This window comes from Patagioenas fasciata, chromosome 35 (genome assembly GCF_037038585.1).
Source record: "Patagioenas fasciata isolate bPatFas1 chromosome 35, bPatFas1.hap1, whole genome shotgun sequence".
Taxonomy (NCBI): domain Eukaryota; kingdom Metazoa; phylum Chordata; class Aves; order Columbiformes; family Columbidae; genus Patagioenas; species Patagioenas fasciata.
Window position 1 is genome coordinate 35,642 of NC_092554.1, and position 20,915 is coordinate 56,556.

The window sequence follows — 20,915 nt, forward strand, 5'->3', positions numbered from 1 at the left end:
CATGGACAAAGAGAAGGCGCAGCAACCAGGTTCCAGCGCCGAAGAAGGCAAAAGGCGAGGTTTCCGGCGCTATCTCCTTCTCTCCCCAGAGCTAGTCGCGCAAAGCAAGCCGCTAAGCCGGCGACCGGCAAGAGAGCTACAACGAAGCATGCCGAACGGAGAAAATAGCAGCAGCTCATCTGTTCACACCTTGTTTCTGCCATGTGCTTGAACGCCAAGACGTTCGCGCTTCTGTGAGATGAAAGACGTCCTTCTGCATATGTGGTTGCTCACACCGGTGCACTTGTTAGTGTATCCATTCAGTCCTGGGCTGCGGGGCATTCAGAAGTGGCTCTGTGGAGACGTCTGCATAGAGGCAGCTGTCAGAACACGCACACTCGATTGTTCACCAAAACATATGCAGACGCGTCCTTAGCCTGTAGATTTGGATGCACAGAGTTCCCTGTGTTCGCAAGAGACAAGGGAATCGCGTCTGTGCGCACAGAAGCAATAGCGGACCGTTTCCCTCGGAGTGAACGCGAAAGAGCCGTCTATATACTCGCAGACACGCGAACGTGCCTCAATGCGGTCACAGAGGCAGCAGCTTTTGCACAGATGCTCCTGGTGATTCTGGCACTTTCCAGGCACACTCCTGAAAGTCGCGCACACTGCTGTTCACTCGCTAAACGACCTCTTGGGAAACACGTCTCCGGTCGACGGACCGCTCAGATTGCTTCTCGTGTAACTGTGAACTGTGTCAGCGCAGGGAATCCGTCTCTGTTGAGCAGATGTCAATCCTGCCTCGCTTTTGCTTTGTTGCCTCTACCAAGATGATTTCCCGTTTCTCTCTTCACTGGAGCAGGCAGACACAGCCAACGCACATCAAGTGTCAAGAGACACGCTCTGCTGAGCTCAACGCTTGTGCAGATGCACATGTGCGACGAAGTCAACACACGTGCTTGTGGAGAGAAAGAAAGGGACTCCCAGGCGTGTGGAGCGACGGGGAGAAAGAGCGGGCGCTGAGGAACACAGTTTCAAACAGACTGTCTCCACACAAACAGGCACCTGTCTGCAGGTATCCTAGATCTTGATTCTTGAACTTGAGGAAACACGCGTCTGAGCAAAACTCCCAAACGCTTCCAGGAAAGACACAGGCTCTCCCACAAGCACACAAGTGTTTGCCCTCAGCTATAGATCAGGGACAAGCCTGTGAAGAGCAACCAAAGAGCTCGTCCGTCTTTCCCTCAATAGATGGGAGTAGGCGCGCTTGCGGATGTGTGCGTGTGTGTGGCCACGCGTTTGCTTAGGCATCAGTGTGTGAAAAGGTAGGTGCTTTTCTCTAGCTGCGTGTGCGTGCACGTGGTGCTGGGTGCACATCCCTGGGTGCTCGTGGAAAGGTTTCTGCATGGTTTTCGCTGAGGAATCGTGTGTGTGCACATGGACAAAGAGAAGGCGCAGCAACCAGGTTCCAGCGCCGAAGAAGGCAAAAGGCGAGGTTTCCGGCGCTATCTCCTTCTCTCCCCAGAGCTAGTCGCGCAAAGCAAGCCGCTAAGCCGGCGACCGGCAAGAGAGCTACAACGAAGCATGCCGAACGGAGAAAATAGCAGCAGCTCATCTGTTCACACCTTGTTTCTGCCATGTGCTTGAACGCCAAGACGTTCGCGCTTCTGTGAGATGAAAGACGTCCTTCTGCATATGTGGTTGCTCACACCGGTGCACTTGTTAGTGTATCCATTCAGTCCTGGGCTGCGGGGCATTCAGAAGTGGCTCTGTGGAGACGTCTGCATAGAGGCAGCTGTCAGAACACGCACACTCGATTGTTCACCAAAACATATGCAGACGCGTCCTTAGCCTGTAGATTTGGATGCACAGAGTTCCCTGTGTTCGCAAGAGACAAGGGAATCGCGTCTGTGCGCACAGAAGCAATAGCGGACCGTTTCCCTCGGAGTGAACGCGAAAGAGCCGTCTATATACTCGCAGACACGCGAACGTGCCTCAATGCGGTCACAGAGGCAGCAGCTTTTGCACAGATGCTCCTGGTGATTCTGGCACTTTCCAGGCACACTCCTGAAAGTCGCGCACACTGCTGTTCACTCGCTAAACGACCTCTTGGGAAACACGTCTCCGGTCGACGGACCGCTCAGATTGCTTCTCGTGTAACTGTGAACTGTGTCAGCGCAGGGAATCCGTCTCTGTTGAGCAGATGTCAATCCTGCCTCGCTTTTGCTTTGTTGCCTCTACCAAGATGATTTCCCGTTTCTCTCTTCACTGGAGCAGGCAGACACAGCCAACGCACATCAAGTGTCAAGAGACACGCTCTGCTGAGCTCAACGCTTGTGCAGATGCACATGTGCGACGAAGTCAACACACGTGCTTGTGGAGAGAAAGAAAGGGACTCCCAGGCGTGTGGAGCGACGGGGAGAAAGAGCGGGCGCTGAGGAACACAGTTTCAAACAGACTGTCTCCACACAAACAGGCACCTGTCTGCAGGTATCCTAGATCTTGATTCTTGAACTTGAGGAAACACGCGTCTGAGCAAAACTCCCAAACGCTTCCAGGAAAGACACAGGCTCTCCCACAAGCACACAAGTGTTTGCCCTCAGCTATAGATCAGGGACAAGCCTGTGAAGAGCAACCAAAGAGCTCGTCCGTCTTTCCCTCAATAGATGGGAGTAGGCGCGCTTGCGGATGTGTGCGTGTGTGTGGCCACGCGTTTGCTTAGGCATCAGTGTGTGAAAAGGTAGGTGCTTTTCTCTAGCTGCGTGTGCGTGCACGTGGTGCTGGGTGCACATCCCTGGGTGCTCGTGGAAAGGTTTCTGCATGGTTTTCGCTGAGGAATCGTGTGTGTGCACATGGACAAAGAGAAGGCGCAGCAACCAGGTTCCAGCGCCGAAGAAGGCAAAAGGCGAGGTTTCCGGCGCTATCTCCTTCTCTCCCCAGAGCTAGTCGCGCAAAGCAAGCCGCTAAGCCGGCGACCGGCAAGAGAGCTACAACGAAGCATGCCGAACGGAGAAAATAGCAGCAGCTCATCTGTTCACACCTTGTTTCTGCCATGTGCTTGAACGCCAAGACGTTCGCGCTTCTGTGAGATGAAAGACGTCCTTCTGCATATGTGGTTGCTCACACCGGTGCACTTGTTAGTGTATCCATTCAGTCCTGGGCTGCGGGGCATTCAGAAGTGGCTCTGTGGAGACGTCTGCATAGAGGCAGCTGTCAGAACACGCACACTCGATTGTTCACCAAAACATATGCAGACGCGTCCTTAGCCTGTAGATTTGGATGCACAGAGTTCCCTGTGTTCGCAAGAGACAAGGGAATCGCGTCTGTGCGCACAGAAGCAATAGCGGACCGTTTCCCTCGGAGTGAACGCGAAAGAGCCGTCTATATACTCGCAGACACGCGAACGTGCCTCAATGCGGTCACAGAGGCAGCAGCTTTTGCACAGATGCTCCTGGTGATTCTGGCACTTTCCAGGCACACTCCTGAAAGTCGCGCACACTGCTGTTCACTCGCTAAACGACCTCTTGGGAAACACGTCTCCGGTCGACGGACCGCTCAGATTGCTTCTCGTGTAACTGTGAACTGTGTCAGCGCAGGGAATCCGTCTCTGTTGAGCAGATGTCAATCCTGCCTCGCTTTTGCTTTGTTGCCTCTACCAAGATGATTTCCCGTTTCTCTCTTCACTGGAGCAGGCAGACACAGCCAACGCACATCAAGTGTCAAGAGACACGCTCTGCTGAGCTCAACGCTTGTGCAGATGCACATGTGCGACGAAGTCAACACACGTGCTTGTGGAGAGAAAGAAAGGGACTCCCAGGCGTGTGGAGCGACGGGGAGAAAGAGCGGGCGCTGAGGAACACAGTTTCAAACAGACTGTCTCCACACAAACAGGCACCTGTCTGCAGGTATCCTAGATCTTGATTCTTGAACTTGAGGAAACACGCGTCTGAGCAAAACTCCCAAACGCTTCCAGGAAAGACACAGGCTCTCCCACAAGCACACAAGTGTTTGCCCTCAGCTATAGATCAGGGACAAGCCTGTGAAGAGCAACCAAAGAGCTCGTCCGTCTTTCTCTCAATAGATGGGAGTAGGCGCGCTTGCGGATGTGTGCGTGTGTGTGGCCACGCGTTTGCTTAGGCATCAGTGTGTGAAAAGGTAGGTGCTTTTCTCTAGCTGCGTGTGCGTGCACGTGGTGCTGGGTGCACATCCCTGGGTGCTCGTGGAAAGGTTTCTGCATGGTTTTCGCTGAGGAATCGTGTGTGTGCACATGGACAAAGAGAAGGCGCAGCAACCAGGTTCCAGCGCCGAAGAAGGCAAAAGGCGAGGTTTCCGGCGCTATCTCCTTCTCTCCCCAGAGCTAGTCGCGCAAAGCAAGCCGCTAAGCCGGCGACCGGCAAGAGAGCTACAACGAAGCATGCCGAACGGAGAAAATAGCAGCAGCTCATCTGTTCACACCTTGTTTCTGCCATGTGCTTGAACGCCAAGACGTTCGCGCTTCTGTGAGATGAAAGACGTCCTTCTGCATATGTGGTTGCTCACACCGGTGCACTTGTTAGTGTATCCATTCAGTCCTGGGCTGCGGGGCATTCAGAAGTGGCTCTGTGGAGACGTCTGCATAGAGGCAGCTGTCAGAACACGCACACTCGATTGTTCACCAAAACATATGCAGACGCGTCCTTAGCCTGTAGATTTGGATGCACAGAGTTCCCTGTGTTCGCAAGAGACAAGGGAATCGCGTCTGTGCGCACAGAAGCAATAGCGGACCGTTTCCCTCGGAGTGAACGCGAAAGAGCCGTCTATATACTCGCAGACACGCGAACGTGCCTCAATGCGGTCACAGAGGCAGCAGCTTTTGCACAGATGCTCCTGGTGATTCTGGCACTTTCCAGGCACACTCCTGAAAGTCGCGCACACTGCTGTTCACTCGCTAAACGACCTCTTGGGAAACACGTCTCCGGTCGACGGACCGCTCAGATTGCTTCTCGTGTAACTGTGAACTGTGTCAGCGCAGGGAATCCGTCTCTGTTGAGCAGATGTCAATCCTGCCTCGCTTTTGCTTTGTTGCCTCTACCAAGATGATTTCCCGTTTCTCTCTTCACTGGAGCAGGCAGACACAGCCAACGCACTTCAAGTGTCAAGAGACACGCTCTGCTGAGCTCAACGCTTGTGCAGATGCACATGTGCGACGAAGTCAACACACGTGCTTGTGGAGAGAAAGAAAGGGACTCCCAGGCGTGTGGAGCGACGGGGAGAAAGAGCGGGCGCTGAGGAACACAGTTTCAAACAGACTGTCTCCACACAAACAGGCACCTGTCTGCAGGTATCCTAGATCTTGATTCTTGAACTTGAGGAAACACGCGTCTGAGCAAAACTCCCAAACGCTTCCAGGAAAGACACAGGCTCTCCCACAAGCACACAAGTGTTTGCCCTCAGCTATAGATCAGGGACAAGCCTGTGAAGAGCAACCAAAGAGCTCGTCCGTCTTTCCCTCAATAGATGGGAGTAGGCGCGCTTGCGGATGTGTGCGTGTGTGTGGCCACGCGTTTGCTTAGGCATCAGTGTGTGAAAAGGTAGGTGCTTTTCTCTAGCTGCGTGTGCGTGCACGTGGTGCTGGGTGCACATCCCTGGGTGCTCGTGGAAAGGTTTCTGCATGGTTTTCGCTGAGGAATCGTGTGTGTGCACATGGACAAAGAGAAGGCGCAGCAACCAGGTTCCAGCGCCGAAGAAGGCAAAAGGCGAGGTTTCCGGCGCTATCTCCTTCTCTCCCCAGAGCTAGTCGCGCAAAGCAAGCCGCTAAGCCGGCGACCGGCAAGAGAGCTACAACGAAGCATGCCGAACGGAGAAAATAGCAGCAGCTCATCTGTTCACACCTTGTTTCTGCCATGTGCTTGAACGCCAAGACGTTCGCGCTTCTGTGAGATGAAAGACGTCCTTCTGCATATGTGGTTGCTCACACCGGTGCACTTGTTAGTGTATCCATTCAGTCCTGGGCTGCGGGGCATTCAGAAGTGGCTCTGTGGAGACGTCTGCATAGAGGCAGCTGTCAGAACACGCACACTCGATTGTTCACCAAAACATATGCAGACGCGTCCTTAGCCTGTAGATTTGGATGCACAGAGTTCCCTGTGTTCGCAAGAGACAAGGGAATCGCGTCTGTGCGCACAGAAGCAATAGCGGACCGTTTCCCTCGGAGTGAACGCGAAAGAGCCGTCTATATACTCGCAGACACGCGAACGTGCCTCAATGCGGTCACAGAGGCAGCAGCTTTTGCACAGATGCTCCTGGTGATTCTGGCACTTTCCAGGCACACTCCTGAAAGTCGCGCACACTGCTGTTCACTCGCTAAACGACCTCTTGGGAAACACGTCTCCGGTCGACGGACCGCTCAGATTGCTTCTCGTGTAACTGTGAACTGTGTCAGCGCAGGGAATCCGTCTCTGTTGAGCAGATGTCAATCCTGCCTCGCTTTTGCTTTGTTGCCTCTACCAAGATGATTTCCCGTTTCTCTCTTCACTGGAGCAGGCAGACACAGCCAACGCACATCAAGTGTCAAGAGACACGCTCTGCTGAGCTCAACGCTTGTGCAGATGCACATGTGCGACGAAGTCAACACACGTGCTTGTGGAGAGAAAGAAAGGGACTCCCAGGCGTGTGGAGCGACGGGGAGAAAGAGCGGGCGCTGAGGAACACAGTTTCAAACAGACTGTCTCCACACAAACAGGCACCTGTCTGCAGGTATCCTAGATCTTGATTCTTGAACTTGAGGAAACACGCGTCTGAGCAAAACTCCCAAACGCTTCCAGGAAAGACACAGGCTCTCCCACAAGCACACAAGTGTTTGCCCTCAGCTATAGATCAGGGACAAGCCTGTGAAGAGCAACCAAAGAGCTCGTCCGTCTTTCTCTCAATAGATGGGAGTAGGCGCGCTTGCGGATGTGTGCGTGTGTGTGGCCACGCGTTTGCTTAGGCATCAGTGTGTGAAAAGGTAGGTGCTTTTCTCTAGCTGCGTGTGCGTGCACGTGGTGCTGGGTGCACATCCCTGGGTGCTCGTGGAAAGGTTTCTGCATGGTTTTCGCTGAGGAATCGTGTGTGTGCACATGGACAAAGAGAAGGCGCAGCAACCAGGTTCCAGCGCCGAAGAAGGCAAAAGGCGAGGTTTCCGGCGCTATCTCCTTCTCTCCCCAGAGCTAGTCGCGCAAAGCAAGCCGCTAAGCCGGCGACCGGCAAGAGAGCTACAACGAAGCATGCCGAACGGAGAAAATAGCAGCAGCTCATCTGTTCACACCTTGTTTCTGCCATGTGCTTGAACGCCAAGACGTTCGCGCTTCTGTGAGATGAAAGACGTCCTTCTGCATATGTGGTTGCTCACACCGGTGCACTTGTTAGTGTATCCATTCAGTCCTGGGCTGCGGGGCATTCAGAAGTGGCTCTGTGGAGACGTCTGCATAGAGGCAGCTGTCAGAACACGCACACTCGATTGTTCACCAAAACATATGCAGACGCGTCCTTAGCCTGTAGATTTGGATGCACAGAGTTCCCTGTGTTCGCAAGAGACAAGGGAATCGCGTCTGTGCGCACAGAAGCAATAGCGGACCGTTTCCCTCGGAGTGAACGCGAAAGAGCCGTCTATATACTCGCAGACACGCGAACGTGCCTCAATGCGGTCACAGAGGCAGCAGCTTTTGCACAGATGCTCCTGGTGATTCTGGCACTTTCCAGGCACACTCCTGAAAGTCGCGCACACTGCTGTTCACTCGCTAAACGACCTCTTGGGAAACACGTCTCCGGTCGACGGACCGCTCAGATTGCTTCTCGTGTAACTGTGAACTGTGTCAGCGCAGGGAATCCGTCTCTGTTGAGCAGATGTCAATCCTGCCTCGCTTTTGCTTTGTTGCCTCTACCAAGATGATTTCCCGTTTCTCTCTTCACTGGAGCAGGCAGACACAGCCAACGCACTTCAAGTGTCAAGAGACACGCTCTGCTGAGCTCAACGCTTGTGCAGATGCACATGTGCGACGAAGTCAACACACGTGCTTGTGGAGAGAAAGAAAGGGACTCCCAGGCGTGTGGAGCGACGGGGAGAAAGAGCGGGCGCTGAGGAACACAGTTTCAAACAGACTGTCTCCACACAAACAGGCACCTGTCTGCAGGTATCCTAGATCTTGATTCTTGAACTTGAGGAAACACGCGTCTGAGCAAAACTCCCAAACGCTTCCAGGAAAGACACAGGCTCTCCCACAAGCACACAAGTGTTTGCCCTCAGCTATAGATCAGGGACAAGCCTGTGAAGAGCAACCAAAGAGCTCGTCCGTCTTTCCCTCAATAGATGGGAGTAGGCGCGCTTGCGGATGTGTGCGTGTGTGTGGCCACGCGTTTGCTTAGGCATCAGTGTGTGAAAAGGTAGGTGCTTTTCTCTAGCTGCGTGTGCGTGCACGTGGTGCTGGGTGCACATCCCTGGGTGCTCGTGGAAAGGTTTCTGCATGGTTTTCGCTGAGGAATCGTGTGTGTGCACATGGACAAAGAGAAGGCGCAGCAACCAGGTTCCAGCGCCGAAGAAGGCAAAAGGCGAGGTTTCCGGCGCTATCTCCTTCTCTCCCCAGAGCTAGTCGCGCAAAGCAAGCCGCTAAGCCGGCGACCGGCAAGAGAGCTACAACGAAGCATGCCGAACGGAGAAAATAGCAGCAGCTCATCTGTTCACACCTTGTTTCTGCCATGTGCTTGAACGCCAAGACGTTCGCGCTTCTGTGAGATGAAAGACGTCCTTCTGCATATGTGGTTGCTCACACCGGTGCACTTGTTAGTGTATCCATTCAGTCCTGGGCTGCGGGGCATTCAGAAGTGGCTCTGTGGAGACGTCTGCATAGAGGCAGCTGTCAGAACACGCACACTCGATTGTTCACCAAAACATATGCAGACGCGTCCTTAGCCTGTAGATTTGGATGCACAGAGTTCCCTGTGTTCGCAAGAGACAAGGGAATCGCGTCTGTGCGCACAGAAGCAATAGCGGACCGTTTCCCTCGGAGTGAACGCGAAAGAGCCGTCTATATACTCGCAGACACGCGAACGTGCCTCAATGCGGTCACAGAGGCAGCAGCTTTTGCACAGATGCTCCTGGTGATTCTGGCACTTTCCAGGCACACTCCTGAAAGTCGCGCACACTGCTGTTCACTCGCTAAACGACCTCTTGGGAAACACGTCTCCGGTCGACGGACCGCTCAGATTGCTTCTCGTGTAACTGTGAACTGTGTCAGCGCAGGGAATCCGTCTCTGTTGAGCAGATGTCAATCCTGCCTCGCTTTTGCTTTGTTGCCTCTACCAAGATGATTTCCCGTTTCTCTCTTCACTGGAGCAGGCAGACACAGCCAACGCACATCAAGTGTCAAGAGACACGCTCTGCTGAGCTCAACGCTTGTGCAGATGCACATGTGCGACGAAGTCAACACACGTGCTTGTGGAGAGAAAGAAAGGGACTCCCAGGCGTGTGGAGCGACGGGGAGAAAGAGCGGGCGCTGAGGAACACAGTTTCAAACAGACTGTCTCCACACAAACAGGCACCTGTCTGCAGGTATCCTAGATCTTGATTCTTGAACTTGAGGAAACACGCGTCTGAGCAAAACTCCCAAACGCTTCCAGGAAAGACACAGGCTCTCCCACAAGCACACAAGTGTTTGCCCTCAGCTATAGATCAGGGACAAGCCTGTGAAGAGCAACCAAAGAGCTCGTCCGTCTTTCTCTCAATAGATGGGAGTAGGCGCGCTTGCGGATGTGTGCGTGTGTGTGGCCACGCGTTTGCTTAGGCATCAGTGTGTGAAAAGGTAGGTGCTTTTCTCTAGCTGCGTGTGCGTGCACGTGGTGCTGGGTGCACATCCCTGGGTGCTCGTGGAAAGGTTTCTGCATGGTTTTCGCTGAGGAATCGTGTGTGTGCACATGGACAAAGAGAAGGCGCAGCAACCAGGTTCCAGCGCCGAAGAAGGCAAAAGGCGAGGTTTCCGGCGCTATCTCCTTCTCTCCCCAGAGCTAGTCGCGCAAAGCAAGCCGCTAAGCCGGCGACCGGCAAGAGAGCTACAACGAAGCATGCCGAACGGAGAAAATAGCAGCAGCTCATCTGTTCACACCTTGTTTCTGCCATGTGCTTGAACGCCAAGACGTTCGCGCTTCTGTGAGATGAAAGACGTCCTTCTGCATATGTGGTTGCTCACACCGGTGCACTTGTTAGTGTATCCATTCAGTCCTGGGCTGCGGGGCATTCAGAAGTGGCTCTGTGGAGACGTCTGCATAGAGGCAGCTGTCAGAACACGCACACTCGATTGTTCACCAAAACATATGCAGACGCGTCCTTAGCCTGTAGATTTGGATGCACAGAGTTCCCTGTGTTCGCAAGAGACAAGGGAATCGCGTCTGTGCGCACAGAAGCAATAGCGGACCGTTTCCCTCGGAGTGAACGCGAAAGAGCCGTCTATATACTCGCAGACACGCGAACGTGCCTCAATGCGGTCACAGAGGCAGCAGCTTTTGCACAGATGCTCCTGGTGATTCTGGCACTTTCCAGGCACACTCCTGAAAGTCGCGCACACTGCTGTTCACTCGCTAAACGACCTCTTGGGAAACACGTCTCCGGTCGACGGACCGCTCAGATTGCTTCTCGTGTAACTGTGAACTGTGTCAGCGCAGGGAATCCGTCTCTGTTGAGCAGATGTCAATCCTGCCTCGCTTTTGCTTTGTTGCCTCTACCAAGATGATTTCCCGTTTCTCTCTTCACTGGAGCAGGCAGACACAGCCAACGCACTTCAAGTGTCAAGAGACACGCTCTGCTGAGCTCAACGCTTGTGCAGATGCACATGTGCGACGAAGTCAACACACGTGCTTGTGGAGAGAAAGAAAGGGACTCCCAGGCGTGTGGAGCGACGGGGAGAAAGAGCGGGCGCTGAGGAACACAGTTTCAAACAGACTGTCTCCACACAAACAGGCACCTGTCTGCAGGTATCCTAGATCTTGATTCTTGAACTTGAGGAAACACGCGTCTGAGCAAAACTCCCAAACGCTTCCAGGAAAGACACAGGCTCTCCCACAAGCACACAAGTGTTTGCCCTCAGCTATAGATCAGGGACAAGCCTGTGAAGAGCAACCAAAGAGCTCGTCCGTCTTTCCCTCAATAGATGGGAGTAGGCGCGCTTGCGGATGTGTGCGTGTGTGTGGCCACGCGTTTGCTTAGGCATCAGTGTGTGAAAAGGTAGGTGCTTTTCTCTAGCTGCGTGTGCGTGCACGTGGTGCTGGGTGCACATCCCTGGGTGCTCGTGGAAAGGTTTCTGCATGGTTTTCGCTGAGGAATCGTGTGTGTGCACATGGACAAAGAGAAGGCGCAGCAACCAGGTTCCAGCGCCGAAGAAGGCAAAAGGCGAGGTTTCCGGCGCTATCTCCTTCTCTCCCCAGAGCTAGTCGCGCAAAGCAAGCCGCTAAGCCGGCGACCGGCAAGAGAGCTACAACGAAGCATGCCGAACGGAGAAAATAGCAGCAGCTCATCTGTTCACACCTTGTTTCTGCCATGTGCTTGAACGCCAAGACGTTCGCGCTTCTGTGAGATGAAAGACGTCCTTCTGCATATGTGGTTGCTCACACCGGTGCACTTGTTAGTGTATCCATTCAGTCCTGGGCTGCGGGGCATTCAGAAGTGGCTCTGTGGAGACGTCTGCATAGAGGCAGCTGTCAGAACACGCACACTCGATTGTTCACCAAAACATATGCAGACGCGTCCTTAGCCTGTAGATTTGGATGCACAGAGTTCCCTGTGTTCGCAAGAGACAAGGGAATCGCGTCTGTGCGCACAGAAGCAATAGCGGACCGTTTCCCTCGGAGTGAACGCGAAAGAGCCGTCTATATACTCGCAGACACGCGAACGTGCCTCAATGCGGTCACAGAGGCAGCAGCTTTTGCACGGATGCTCCTGGTGATTCTGGCACTTTCCAGGCACACTCCTGAAAGTCGCGCACACTGCTGTTCACTCGCTAAACGACCTCTTGGGAAACACGTCTCCGGTCGACGGACCGCTCAGATTGCTTCTCGTGTAACTGTGAACTGTGTCAGCGCAGGGAATCCGTCTCTGTTGAGCAGATGTCAATCCTGCCTCGCTTTTGCTTTGTTGCCTCTACCAAGATGATTTCCCGTTTCTCTCTTCACTGGAGCAGGCAGACACAGCCAACGCACATCAAGTGTCAAGAGACACGCTCTGCTGAGCTCAACGCTTGTGCAGATGCACATGTGCGACGAAGTCAACACACGTGCTTGTGGAGAGAAAGAAAGGGACTCCCAGGCGTGTGGAGCGACGGGGAGAAAGAGCGGGCGCTGAGGAACACAGTTTCAAACAGACTGTCTCCACACAAACAGGCACCTGTCTGCAGGTATCCTAGATCTTGATTCTTGAACTTGAGGAAACACGCGTCTGAGCAAAACTCCCAAACGCTTCCAGGAAAGACACAGGCTCTCCCACAAGCACACAAGTGTTTGCCCTCAGCTATAGATCAGGGACAAGCCTGTGAAGAGCAACCAAAGAGCTCGTCCGTCTTTCCCTCAATAGATGGGAGTAGGCGCGCTTGCGGATGTGTGCGTGTGTGTGGCCACGCGTTTGCTTAGGCATCAGTGTGTGAAAAGGTAGGTGCTTTTCTCTAGCTGCGTGTGCGTGCACGTGGTGCTGGGTGCACATCCCTGGGTGCTCGTGGAAAGGTTTCTGCATGGTTTTCGCTGAGGAATCGTGTGTGTGCACATGGACAAAGAGAAGGCGCAGCAACCAGGTTCCAGCGCCGAAGAAGGCAAAAGGCGAGGTTTCCGGCGCTATCTCCTTCTCTCCCCAGAGCTAGTCGCGCAAAGCAAGCCACTAAGCCGGCGACCGGCAAGAGAGCTACAACGAAGCATGCCGAACGGAGAAAATAGCAGCAGCTCATCTGTTCACACCTTGTTTCTGCCATGTGCTTGAACGCCAAGACGTTCGCGCTTCTGTGAGATGAAAGACGTCCTTCTGCATATGTGGTTGCTCACACCGGTGCACTTGTTAGTGTATCCATTCAGTCCTGGGCTGCGGGGCATTCAGAAGTGGCTCTGTGGAGACGTCTGCATAGAGGCAGCTGTCAGAACACGCACACTCGATTGTTCACCAAAACATATGCAGACGCGTCCTTAGCCTGTAGATTTGGATGCACAGAGTTCCCTGTGTTCGCAAGAGACAAGGGAATCGCGTCTGTGCGCACAGAAGCAATAGCGGACCGTTTCCCTCGGAGTGAACGCGAAAGAGCCGTCTATATACTCGCAGACACGCGAACGTGCCTCAATGCGGTCACAGAGGCAGCAGCTTTTGCACAGATGCTCCTGGTGATTCTGGCACTTTCCAGGCACACTCCTGAAAGTCGCGCACACTGCTGTTCACTCGCTAAACGACCTCTTGGGAAACACGTCTCCGGTCGACGGACCGCTCAGATTGCTTCTCGTGTAACTGTGAACTGTGTCAGCGCAGGGAATCCGTCTCTGTTGAGCAGATGTCAATCCTGCCTCGCTTTTGCTTTGTTGCCTCTACCAAGATGATTTCCCGTTTCTCTCTTCACTGGAGCAGGCAGACACAGCCAACGCACATCAAGTGTCAAGAGACACGCTCTGCTGAGCTCAACGCTTGTGCAGATGCACATGTGCGACGAAGTCAACACACGTGCTTGTGGAGAGAAAGAAAGGGACTCCCAGGCGTGTGGAGCGACGGGGAGAAAGAGCGGGCGCTGAGGAACACAGTTTCAAACAGACTGTCTCCACACAAACAGGCACCTGTCTGCAGGTATCCTAGATCTTGATTCTTGAACTTGAGGAAACACGCGTCTGAGCAAAACTCCCAAACGCTTCCAGGAAAGACACAGGCTCTCCCACAAGCACACAAGTGTTTGCCCTCAGCTATAGATCAGGGACAAGCCTGTGAAGAGCAACCAAAGAGCTCGTCCGTCTTTCTCTCAATAGATGGGAGTAGGCGCGCTTGCGGATGTGTGCGTGTGTGTGGCCACGCGTTTGCTTAGGCATCAGTGTGTGAAAAGGTAGGTGCTTTTCTCTAGCTGCGTGTGCGTGCACGTGGTGCTGGGTGCACATCCCTGGGTGCTCGTGGAAAGGTTTCTGCATGGTTTTCGCTGAGGAATCGTGTGTGTGCACATGGACAAAGAGAAGGCGCAGCAACCAGGTTCCAGCGCCGAAGAAGGCAAAAGGCGAGGTTTCCGGCGCTATCTCCTTCTCTCCCCAGAGCTAGTCGCGCAAAGCAAGCCGCTAAGCCGGCGACCGGCAAGAGAGCTACAACGAAGCATGCCGAACGGAGAAAATAGCAGCAGCTCATCTGTTCACACCTTGTTTCTGCCATGTGCTTGAACGCCAAGACGTTCGCGCTTCTGTGAGATGAAAGACGTCCTTCTGCATATGTGGTTGCTCACACCGGTGCACTTGTTAGTGTATCCATTCAGTCCTGGGCTGCGGGGCATTCAGAAGTGGCTCTGTGGAGACGTCTGCATAGAGGCAGCTGTCAGAACACGCACACTCGATTGTTCACCAAAACATATGCAGACGCGTCCTTAGCCTGTAGATTTGGATGCACAGAGTTCCCTGTGTTCGCAAGAGACAAGGGAATCGCGTCTGTGCGCACAGAAGCAATAGCGGACCGTTTCCCTCGGAGTGAACGCGAAAGAGCCGTCTATATACTCGCAGACACGCGAACGTGCCTCAATGCGGTCACAGAGGCAGCAGCTTTTGCACGGATGCTCCTGGTGATTCTGGCACTTTCCAGGCACACTCCTGAAAGTCGCGCACACTGCTGTTCACTCGCTAAACGACCTCTTGGGAAACACGTCTCCGGTCGACGGACCGCTCAGATTGCTTCTCGTGTAACTGTGAACTGTGTCAGCGCAGGGAATCCGTCTCTGTTGAGCAGATGTCAATCCTGCCTCGCTTTTGCTTTGTTGCCTCTACCAAGATGATTTCCCGTTTCTCTCTTCACTGGAGCAGGCAGACACAGCCAACGCACTTCAAGTGTCAAGAGACACGCTCTGCTGAGCTCAACGCTTGTGCAGATGCACATGTGCGACGAAGTCAACACACGTGCTTGTGGAGAGAAAGAAAGGGACTCCCAGGCGTGTGGAGCGACGGGGAGAAAGAGCGGGCGCTGAGGAACACAGTTTCAAACAGACTGTCTCCACACAAACAGGCACCTGTCTGCAGGTATCCTAGATCTTGATTCTTGAACTTGAGGAAACACGCGTCTGAGCAAAACTCCCAAACGCTTCCAGGAAAGACACAGGCTCTCCCACAAGCACACAAGTGTTTGCCCTCAGCTATAGATCAGGGACAAGCCTGTGAAGAGCAACCAAAGAGCTCGTCCGTCTTTCCCTCAATAGATGGGAGTAGGCGCGCTTGCGGATGTGTGCGTGTGTGTGGCCACGCGTTTGCTTAGGCTTCAGTGTGTGAAAAGGTAGGTGCTTTTCTCTAGCTGCGTGTGCGTGCACGTGGTGCTGGGTGCACATCCCTGGGTGCTCGTGGAAAGGTTTCTGCATGGTTTTCGCTGAGGAATCGTGTGTGTGCACATGGACAAAGAGAAGGCGCAGCAACCAGGTTCCAGCGCCGAAGAAGGCAAAAGGCGAGGTTTCCGGCGCTATCTCCTTCTCTCCCCAGAGCTAGTCGCGCAAAGCAAGCCGCTAAGCCGGCGACCGGCAAGAGAGCTACAACGAAGCATGCCGAACGGAGAAAATAGCAGCAGCTCATCTGTTCACACCTTGTTTCTGCCATGTGCTTGAACGCCAAGACGTTCGCGCTTCTGTGAGATGAAAGACGTCCTTCTGCATATGTGGTTGCTCACACCGGTGCACTTGTTAGTGTATCCATTCAGTCCTGGGCTGCGGGGCATTCAGAAGTGGCTCTGTGGAGACGTCTGCATAGAGGCAGCTGTCAGAACACGCACACTCGATTGTTCACCAAAACATATGCAGACGCGTCCTTAGCCTGTAGATTTGGATGCACAGAGTTCCCTGTGTTCGCAAGAGACAAGGGAATCGCGTCTGTGCGCACAGAAGCAATAGCGGACCGTTTCCCTCGGAGTGAACGCGAAAGAGCCGTCTATATACTCGCAGACACGCGAACGTGCCTCAATGCGGTCACAGAGGCAGCAGCTTTTGCACAGATGCTCCTGGTGATTCTGGCACTTTCCAGGCACACTCCTGAAAGTCGCGCACACTGCTGTTCACTCGCTAAACGACCTCTTGGGAAACACGTCTCCGGTCGACGGACCGCTCAGATTGCTTCTCGTGTAACTGTGAACTGTGTCAGCGCAGGGAATCCGTCTCTGTTGAGCAGATGTCAATCCTGCCTCGCTTTTGCTTTGTTGCCTCTACCAAGATGATTTCCCGTTTCTCTCTTCACTGGAGCAGGCAGACACAGCCAACGCACATCAAGTGTCAAGAGACACGCTCTGCTGAGCTCAACGCTTGTGCAGATGCACATGTGCGACGAAGTCAACACACGTGCTTGTGGAGAGAAAGAAAGGGACTCCCAGGCGTGTGGAGCGACGGGGAGAAAGAGCGGGCGCTGAGGAACACAGTTTCAAACAGACTGTCTCCACACAAACAGGCACCTGTCTGCAGGTATCCTAGATCTTGATTCTTGAACTTGAGGAAACACGCGTCTGAGCAAAACTCCCAAACGCTTCCAGGAAAGACACAGGCTCTCCCACAAGCACACAAGTGTTTGCCCTCAGCTATAGATCAGGGACAAGCCTGTGAAGAGCAACCAAAGAGCTCGTCCGTCTTTCTCTCAATAGATGGGAGTAGGCGCGCTTGCGGATGTGTGCGTGTGTGTGGCCACGCGTTTGCTTAGGCATCAGTGTGTGAAAAGGTAGGTGCTTTTCTCTAGCTGCGTGTGCGTGCACGTGGTGCTGGGTGCACATCCCTGGGTGCTCGTGGAAAGGTTTCTGCATGGTTTTCGCTGAGGAATCGTGTGTGTGCACATGGACAAAGAGAAGGCGCAGCAACCAGGTTCCAGCGCCGAAGAAGGCAAAAGGCGAGGTTTCCGGCGCTATCTCCTTCTCTCCCCAGAGCTAGTCGCGCAAAGCAAGCCGCTAAGCCGGCGACCGGCAAGAGAGCTACAACGAAGCATGCCGAACGGAGAAAATAGCAGCAGCTCATCTGTTCACACCTTGTTTCTGCCATGTGCTTGAACGCCAAGACGTTCGCGCTTCTGTGAGATGAAAGACGTCCTTCTGCATATGTGGTTGCTCACACCGGTGCACTTGTTAGTGTATCCATTCAGTCCTGGGCTGCGGGGCATTCAGAAGTGGCTCTGTGGAGACGTCTGCATAGAGGCAGCTGTCAGAACACGCACACTCGATTGTTCACCAAAACATATGCAGACGCGTCCTTAGCCTGTAGATTTGGATGCACAGAGTTCCCTGTGTTCGCAAGAGACAAGGGAATCGCGTCTGTGCGCACAGAAGCAATAGCGGACCGTTTCCCTCGGAGTGAACGCGAAAGAGCCGTCTATATACTCGCAGACACGCGAACGTGCCTCAATGCGGTCACAGAGGCAGCAGCTTTTGCACAGATGCTCCTGGTGATTCTGGCACTTTCCAGGCACACTCCTGAAAGTCGCGCACACTGCTGTTCACTCGCTAAACGACCTCTTGGGAAACACGTCTCCGGTCGACGGACCGCTCAGATTGCTTCTCGTGTAACTGTGAACTGTGTCAGCGCAGGGAATCCGTCTCTGTTGAGCAGATGTCAATCCTGCCTCGCTTTTGCTTTGTTGCCTCTACCAAGATGATTTCCCGTTTCTCTCTTCACTGGAGCAGGCAGACACAGCCAACGCACATCAAGTGTCAAGAGACACGCTCTGCTGAGCTCAACGCTTGTGCAGATGCACATGTGCGACGAAGTCAACACACGTGCTTGTGGAGAGAAAGAAAGGGACTCCCAGGCGTGTGGAGCGACGGGGAGAAAGAGCGGGCGCTGAGGAACACAGTTTCAAACAGACTGTCTCCACACAAACAGGCACCTGTCTGCAGGTATCCTAGATCTTGATTCTTGAACTTGAGGAAACACGCGTCTGAGCAAAACTCCCAAACGCTTCCAGGAAAGACACAGGCTCTCCCACAAGCACACAAGTGTTTGCCCTCAGCTATAGATCAGGGACAAGCCTGTGAAGAGCAACCAAAGAGCTCGTCCGTCTTTCCCTCAATAGATGGGAGTAGGCGCGCTTGCGGATGTGTGCGTGTGTGTGGCCACGCGTTTGCTTAGGCTTCAGTGTGTGAAAAGGTAGGTGCTTTTCTCTAGCTGCGTGTGCGTGCACGTGGTGCTGGGTGCACATCCCTGGGTGCTCGTGGAAAGGTTTCTGCATGGTTTTCGCTGAGGAATCGTGTGTGTGCACATGGACAAAGAGAAGGCGCAGCAACCAGGTTCCAGCGCCGAAGAAGGCAAAAGGCGAGGTTTCCGGCGCTATCTCCTTCTCTCCCCAGAGCTAGTCGCGCAAAGCAAGCCGCTAAGCCGGCGACCGGCAAGAGAGCTACAACGAAGCATGCCGAACGGAGAAAATAGCAGCAGCTCATCTGTTCACACCTTGTTTCTGCCATGTGCTTGAACGCCAAGACGTTCGCGCTTCTGTGAGATGAAAGACGTCCTTCTGCATATGTGGTTGCTCACACCGGTGCACTTGTTAGTGTATCCATTCAGTCCTGGGCTGCGGGGCATTCAGAAGTGGCTCTGTGGAGACGTCTGCATAGAGGCAGCTGTCAGAACACGCACACTCGATTGTTCACCAAAACATATGCAGACGCGTCCTTAGCCTGTAGATTTGGATGCACAGAGTTCCCTGTGTTCGCAAGAGACAAGGGAATCGCGTCTGTGCGCACAGAAGCAATAGCGGACCGTTTCCCTCGGAGTGAACGCGAAAGAGCCGTCTATATACTCGCAGACACGCGAACGTGCCTCAATGCGGTCACAGAGGCAGCAGCTTTTGCACAGATGCTCCTGGTGATTCTGGCACTTTCCAGGCACACTCCTGAAAGTCGCGCACACTGCTGTTCACTCGCTAAACGACCTCTTGGGAAACACGTCTCCGGTCGACGGACCGCTCAGATTGCTTCTCGTGTAACTGTGAACTGTGTCAGCGCAGGGAATCCGTCTCTGTTGAGCAGATGTCAATCCTGCCTCGCTTTTGCTTTGTTGCCTCTACCAAGATGATTTCCCGTTTCTCTCTTCACTGGAGCAGGCAGACACAGCCAACGCACATCAAGTGTCAAGAGACACGCTCTGCTGAGCTCAACGCTTGTGCAGATGCACATGTGCGACGAAGTCAACACACGTGCTTGTGGAGAGAAAGAAAGGGACTCCCAGGCGTGTGGAGCGACGGGGAGAAAGAGCGGGCGCTGAGGAACACAGTTTCAAACAGACTGTCTCCACACAAACAGGCACCTGTCTGCAGGTATCCTAGATCTTGATTCTTGAACTTGAGGAAACACGCGTCTGAGCAAAACTCCCAAACGCTTCCAGGAAAGACACAGGCTCTCCCACAAGCACACAAGTGTTTGCCCTCAGCTATAGATCAGGGACAAGCCTGTGAAGAGCAACCAAAGAGCTCGTCCGTCTTTCTCTCAATAGATGGGAGTAGGCGCGCTTGCGGATGTGTGCGTGTGTGTGGCCACGCGTTTGCTTAGGCATCAGTGTGTGAAAAGGTAGGTGCTTTTCTCTAGCTGCGTGTGCGTGCACGTGGTGCTGGGTGCACATCCCTGGGTGCTCGTGGAAAGGTTTCTGCATGGTTTTCGCTGAGGAATCGTGTGTGTGCACATGGACAAAGAGAAGGCGCAGCAACCAGGTTCCAGCGCCGAAGAAGGCAAAAGGCGAGGTTTCCGGCGCTATCTCCTTCTCTCCCCAGAGCTAGTCGCGCAAAGCAAGCCGCTAAGCCGGCGACCGGCAAGAGAGCTACAACGAAGCATGCCGAACGGAGAAAATAGCAGCAGCTCATCTGTTCACACCTTGTTTCTGCCATGTGCTTGAACGCCAAGACGTTCGCGCTTCTGTGAGATGAAAGACGTCCTTCTGCATATGTGGTTGCTCACACCGGTGCACTTGTTAGTGTATCCATTCAGTCCTGGGCTGCGGGGCATTCAGAAGTGGCTCTGTGGAGACGTCTGCATAGAGGCAGCTGTCAGAACACGCACACTCGATTGTTCACCAAAACATATGCAGACGCGTCCTTAGCCTGTAGATTTGGATGCACAGAGTTCCCTGTGTTCGCAAGAGACAAGGGAATCGCGTCTGTGCGCACAGAAGCAATAGCGGACCGTTTCCCTCGGAGTGAACGCGAAAGAGCCGTCTATATACTCGCAGACACGCGAACGTGCCTCAATGCGGTCACAGAGGCAGCAGCTTTTGCACAGATGCTCCTGGTGATTCTGGCACTTTCCAGGCACACTCCTGAAAGTCGCGCACACTGCTGTTCACTCGCTAAACGACCTCTTGGGAAACACGTCTCCGGTCGACGGACCGCTCAGATTGCTTCTCGTGTAACTGTGAACTGTGTCAGCGCAGGGAATCCGTCTCTGTTGAGCAGATGTCAATCCTGCCTCGCTTTTGCTTTGTTGCCTCTACCAAGATGATTTCCCGTTTCTCTCTTCACTGGAGCAGGCAGACACAGCCAACGCACATCAAGTGTCAAGAGACACGCTCTGCTGAGCTCAACGCTTGTGCAGATGCACATGTGCGACGAAGTCAACACACGTGCTTGTGGAGAGAAAGAAAGGGACTCCCAGGCGTGTGGAGCGACGGGGAGAAAGAGCGGGCGCTGAGGAACACAGTTTCAAACAGACTGTCTCCACACAAACAGGCACCTGTCTGCAGGTATCCTAGATCTTGATTCTTGAACTTGAGGAAACACGCGTCTGAGCAAAA